General features: G+C 42.0%; 1 long non-coding RNA gene across 1 annotated transcript; it reads right to left on the reverse strand.

Moving 5' to 3' along the window:
- Positions 1 to 1,714: 1,714 nt before the first annotated feature.
- LOC123383188 lies at positions 1,715 to 4,711 on the reverse strand. Its single transcript, XR_006592667.1, has 2 exons — positions 2,240 to 4,711; positions 1,715 to 2,023 (listed from the first exon to the last, which is right to left on the reverse strand). It is a non-coding gene; the product is annotated as an uncharacterized LOC123383188 (long non-coding RNA).
- Between the last annotated feature and the right edge of the window lie 1,783 nt (positions 4,712 to 6,494).

Raw genomic sequence — 6,494 nt, forward strand, 5'->3', positions numbered from 1 at the left:
CTCTCCCACTCTAACCTCTTTTTGTTTTTTTCCTTCCCCTCCCCCATGGGTTTCTGTTAAGTCTCAGGATCCACATAAGAGTGAAAACATATGGTATCTGTCTTTCTCTGTATGGCTTATTTCACTTAGCATCACACTTTCCAGTTCCATCCACGTTGCTACAAAGGGCCATATTTCTTTCTTTCTCATTGCCCTGTAGTACTCCATTGTGTATATAAACCACAATTTCTTTATTCATTCATCAGTTGATGGACATTTAGGCTCTTTCCATAATTTGGCTATTGTTGAGAGTGCTGCTATAAACATTGGGGTACAAGTGCCCCTATGCATCAGTACTCCTGTATCCCTTGAGTAAATTCCTAGCAGTGCTATTGCTGGGTCATAGGGTAGGTCTATTTTTAATTTTCTGAGGAACCTCCACACTGCTTTCCAGAGCGGCCGCACCAATTTGCATTCCCACCAACAGTGCAAGAGGGTTCCCATTTCTCCACATCCTCTCCAGCATCTATAGTCTCCTGATTTGTTCCTTTTGGCGACTCTGACTGGCGTGAGGTGATATCTGAGTATGGTTTTGATTTGTATTTCCCTGATGAGCGACGATGAGCATCTTTTCATGTTCCCTTGGCCATCCGGATGTCCTCTTTAGAGAAGTGTCTATTCATGTTTTCTGCCCATTTCTTCACTGGGTTATTTGTTTTTCGGGTGTGGAGTTTGGTGAGCTCCTTATAGATTTTGGATACTAGCCCTTTGTCCGATATGTCATTTGCAAATATCTTTTCCCATTCCGTTGGTTGCCTTTTAGTTTTGTTGGTTGTTTCCTTTGCAGTGCAGAAGCTTTTTATCTTCCTAAGGTTCCAGTAATTCATTTTTGCTTTTAATTACCTTGCCTTTGGGGATGTGTCGAGTAAGAGATTGCTACGGCTGAGGTCAGAGAGGTCTTTTCCTGCTTTCTCCTCTAGGCTTTTGATGGTTTCCTGTCTCACATTCAGGTCCTTTATCCATTTTGAGTTTATTTTTGTGAATTTTGTGAGAAAGTCGTCTAGTTTCACCTTCTGCATGTTGCTGTCCAGTTCTCCCAGCACCATTTGTTAAAGAGACTGTCTTTTTTCCATTGGATGTTCTTTCCTGCTTTGTCAAAGATGAGTTGGCCATACTTTTGTGGGTCTAGTTCTGGGGTTTCTATTCTATTCCATTGGTCTATGTGTCTGTTTTTGTGCCAGGAACATGGGTTTTTCAAGATAACTGAGGCAGATGAGACATCTCCTTCCTTCTTTAAAATGTTCAGCCATACCCACTCTGTGGAAAAATGAGCATGATAGTAGAGTTTCCTAAGGACCTAAAGGAACAGGACTGCGTGGGGTTTTTTCCTCTTTGCTTGCATAGACATGTCACATACCTACTACGTGTCCTCCCTCTACTAGGAAATGCCACGCACTACAATTATAAACATAAGTGACTCTTGGTGCTGCTCTTCTGATATCTTCTCATATTTGAGATGCCAGGTAGAATTAAAGTCTCAGTTGGTCATTCAGCTTTGACCTGAGCTGGTAAAATAGACCAGACCTGGGGTGTCCAATATTGTAGCCACCAACCACCTGTGGAAATCGAGCCCCTGGAATTCAGCTCCTCTGAATTGAGCCGTGCTCTGAGTGTGACATGCACACTGATTCTGAGGACAAAATAAGAAAAAGAAGAAGAAGAAGAAACTTTCTTGTTGAGGTTTTAAAAACAATGTATTTTTGAAATCAAATACACGTTGAAGTGGTACCATTTTGCCCATTACAATGATTTGATTTTTGACTTGTTTCTTTTTACCATAGAGCTACTAGACAATCTGTAGTTGACATGGGTGGGTCCCATTCTATTTCTGCCTGCGATTGCCAGTCTAGGCTGAGAGATCCTCCCAACTCGCAGAACCACTCCAACCTGGCCGTGGCTCAGACCCACAGCAGCAGCTGAGAGGTTGAACCAATCAATGGGAGAAACTCAATTCAACATCTCGTACAACAGTCCAAGTCATGATCTGTTCAGGGAAAAGAAAGAATATGTCATCTCTCAAGCCTGGGTACTGAAAATCTCCCACCCACAGCTCCTAGAACAGAGAGCCCAGGCGTATACAGTGTCCCTAGGGGCACACACTGTGTTTGTGATGGAGGTGGCCTCAATAACACTTGCTGTATTCATAGGATTCGTCCCCTGCACTTTGCTGTCTCACATGTGCCTTTTGTAGAACACTGACCAGCAAAAAGGAGGTTGCAATAGAGTGGACTCCTCCTCTAGGAGATTTTTCTCTGGTTTCCAACTCCTTTCAAAGGGGGCTCAGTTCTGAAATGAGATTGATTCAGAAGGGGCTCCTTATGTTAAAGGGTCCTCTTGCCACCCTACCATACCAGGACTCACCTATTTCATCATCCGATTATGTTTTAATTTAATTCTGGGAGGACTGAGATTTCCTGATGACAGGAATGGTGCCACATGTGTTTTTATTCCACATGGAACCGAACTTTCAAAAGAGACAGCAGTTTCAGAAATTTTGAATGTGAGGATTGATAAATGTGAAGAATTATCTGTGGTCAATAAATATCATGTTTTCCTTGTCTTGTGGACAAAACCAGACATGAACATTTAATTTCATTAATATTACTCTCTCTATACAATACTCCATAGTTATGTTGCTTACACAAATATGCTTCATCTGTCAAGCACATAATGTGTCATAAAATTCCCATTTCAATTTGACTCACTGTTTAAAATTAAAACCTTCTGGTTTACTACTTAATACACTTAGCTTCTATAGGATATGAATTCTCACTCACGTTAGCTCAGCGATTTGAAACATGTGGGCCCAGAACCTAGTTTTGAGGAACCGTGGGGTACAAAGCTGAGGAGGGGATGGAAATTGGCTGTGCTTGGTTCCAATCCTAGGAGATAAATTCTTCACTTTGATTTTTTTGCCACTCAGTGACTAGAAAGTAGAAATCTCTTACTGCCATCACGTTTTCCTGCACAGTAACATATAAGATTATCGGTGTATCAAAGCCCACGAAGCATATTTTAAACAGATTTGAGCTTCAAAATATGGGAAGGTCATAACAACATTTGGTAAATTACACGCATTTTAAATATCTTTATTAGTGATCTGTTGATGAAATTTGAGGAGTTTTTGTTGTGTCTCACTAATTTGGGTCTTTATTCTTCAACTCTAGAAAACGGAGGGATTGTAGTTCTTGAGTGACTTTGGCAGACACCCGAAGAAGGTTGGGTGAACCGAGTGGTAGTAAACACGGCTGGCCGCTAGGTGGAGCTATGTCAAAGACGATGGCAGCACTTCCCTGTTCCCTGGCCTCATGCAGGCTTAAGGCATCCACCCTTACCTTCTGAAATGCCCACCGGAAGGCAAACACCCACCTGATCCTGCAGTTGCTCCGTTCAGTAAACATTTCTGTCTCCTGATAACCAGGGGTAGCCTCACCCCATGCTTCTTCGCAGGACGATTAAAAACTGCAGCTGTTTCAATTCGTAGGTACATGTTCAGCCTTCCCATTTTCCGGGGAATTTGATCCATCCTTACTGTGTGGCCAAACTCCGCTACACCCAATGTCCCCTCAATTGTTCCTACCTGTAGAAACCTTTCCTTTTGTCCCAAGACAAATGATGTTTGTACTTTGCACTCCCAGGACAACTTGTGGGGGCTTCTGATAGAGGGTGTGGTCTTAAATTTTCTTTAATGACACAAATTTAGAAGAGAGCTGGGCCTGTGGTCTTGATTTTGGATATCAAATACAAGGAGAAAAGTAGACAACAAATAATGACTCTTGGATTGATCTATCACTTAATACTTTGAAATCCATCAGATTTCCCATATATTGTCTCCTGACAATATATGTCTCCCTACACTTTCCTGGTTATCTAGGAGTAATACAAACAACAGAACATAATGGAAAGGAGAAAACTTGATTGCACACTATATAAAGAATAAATCAAAGGAAACTTACCTGAATTGTGGCACGACATCAAGAAGGGGAAATATTAAGATTAAGAATTATTTCTAATTTCCTACCTCAGAAGTCAAGTGCTTCTCAATTCTCGTGCTTTTTGTACATTTTCACACATTTCCAAACTTGAGCTGAACAAAGGAAAGCAAACATGAAACTCATACAATGCCAATATTGAGAAGCGGTGGTTGTTTTTGACTTTGAGAGACATTGTTCTAAATGGACTATAAATGCTCTGAGTTCACACCTTTGTCAGCCACCAACAGATTTAAACCTCATACACTTTACTAGGATTACCAAGGGGTGGAAATGCTGTGAGATGGCTAATCAATAATAGTTTTGATGTGAATGTTGGTTTAGATAGAAGATGCAGCATAGGATTTATTGTAACATTAGTAGTCTCATTTCTGTTACAGTCGGTAGCAGAAGTTTCAAAACAGAAACATTGTCCAATTTCTTGTGATTTTTGCACACACTCCAGTTTCTTCACAAATCCTTGAAAATACATATTTGCAATCACAGAAATATCTGGGGAGAAATGATGGTATCCACGGAGTGAGCTTTTAGAGTACACTTCTCGAAACAATGATTGCTACATTTCATTAAAACATTTTAGGTTTTAACAGGGCCCCTGGGTAGCTCAGTCAGTTAAGCATCCGACTTTGGCTCAGGTCATGATTTGTTGTTTTACACGTTCAAGCCCCACATCAGCTCTGTGCTGACAGCTCAGAGCCTGGAGCCTGCTTAGGATTCTGTGTTCTCCCTCTCTCTCTGCCCCTCCCCCACTCACACTTGTCTGTCTGCCTCTCAAAAACAAGTAAAAATTAAAAAATTTTTATGTTTGGGGCGCCTGGGTGGCTCAGTCAGTTGAGCATCCGATTTCGGCCCAGCTCATGATCCCGCGCCTCGTGAGTTTGAGCTGTTTGTGTTGGGCTCTGTGCTGACTGGCTCAGAGCCTGGAGCCTGCTTTGGATTTTGTGTCTCCCTCTCTCTCTCTCTCTGCCCCTCCCCTACTCTGTCTCTCTGTCTCCCAAAAATAAATAAACCTTAAAATTTTTTTTTAATTTTCCTTTTAAGTAATCTCTGCACCCATTTGGGGCTCAACTTCACGACTCCCAGATCAAGAGTCACACACTCCATGGATCGAGCCAGCCAGGCGAGCCCTCATTACTTTTTACAAAATCTATGAGAATATATTTATTGCATTCACACCAGTGGGGTCTGTGCCTAATTCCTTATAGATAGATATCGACCCTTTAACATTGGGTTCAAAGAGATTGGGAGGAATCCTCCTTTTTCTTAGAGAGACTTAATAGACATGGCTTAAGACAGGGTTTCTTAAACTGGGCTCTGTTGACATTTTGCGCAAGGTAAGTCTTGTGAGGAGCTGCAGGATGCCTTACAAAATGTTTAGCTGCATCCCTGGCCTCAGCCTGCCAAATGCTAGTGGTGCCTTCCCCACTGTTGACAATCTTAAATGTATCCAGAATTTGCCAGATGTCCCCTGGGGGCCCAATTTCTCCCTGATCGGGGACCACCAGAAGCCAATATCATGTGTCCCAGAGAACTGGGAAGGTACCCTCTCCAGGTACAATAATCTAGTATGTACCTGAATTAAGTAACAGTAATATTGGACTAATGGGGCATTGAGAGGGTGTGAATACAGTGAGTGAGAGAGGGAAACTCCAATGTAAGTCTGGAGGCCAGGATTCAAGGGGAGGTGAGGGGAGCGCTGAATTCTTTTAGTTAGTTTAAAGGATTCCTATACGGTCATTAAATTAATTGGTTTCTCACATTTTAAAGGAGATGGCCAAGGAGATAGCAAGATGGAGAATTTAGATGATTAAACCATTACTGAGTGCCTACCATCCAATCCATGCTTGGCAACACGGATGTGGTTTTGTCACACACTGACTCTGGGTCTGGAGATTCCAGGCGGAGATGTGATTCTCAGGACTCAGTCTGACAAAGTGGATTATTTCATTATGTTCCTAAAGTATAGCCTAGGAGATCCTGAACGTACCGTCCACTCTATTGCTGTGCTGTGAACGATCTCTATCTCCACTCTCCTCTATGGTAGCAACCAGCTCTGAGCGGCTCTCGAGCCCTTGAAATGTGGTCACGTTTCATGTGTCACAGTGGAAATCTTAACATTTTGGATGTATCGGATCAAAAATATATTACTCACATTAGCTTCACTGTTTTTGATTTTCCTTTTTCCAGTGTGTTTACTGGCAAAGCCAAAACTATGTATGTGCTTTGCATAATTTTTATCAGAGAACAGTGACCTAGAAGGTGGAGAATTGTGCCCTGTTGGAATCCTGAAAGTCACCCTTGTCCTGGGTTCATGTCTAGGCCAGGTAGTACATGCAGACAGAACGGGGGATCCTGCTAAGTCTGGGTCCTCCTTGCATCTCAGCTCAAAGCCCTGGACATTTTTTTTTCTCTTTTTGCAATGTAAATACATATCTTTATTACTTAATTTTATACCTTTATAAC

Source organism: Felis catus, chromosome F2 (assembly GCF_018350175.1).
Source record: "Felis catus isolate Fca126 chromosome F2, F.catus_Fca126_mat1.0, whole genome shotgun sequence".
NCBI lineage: Eukaryota > Metazoa > Chordata > Mammalia > Carnivora > Felidae > Felis > Felis catus.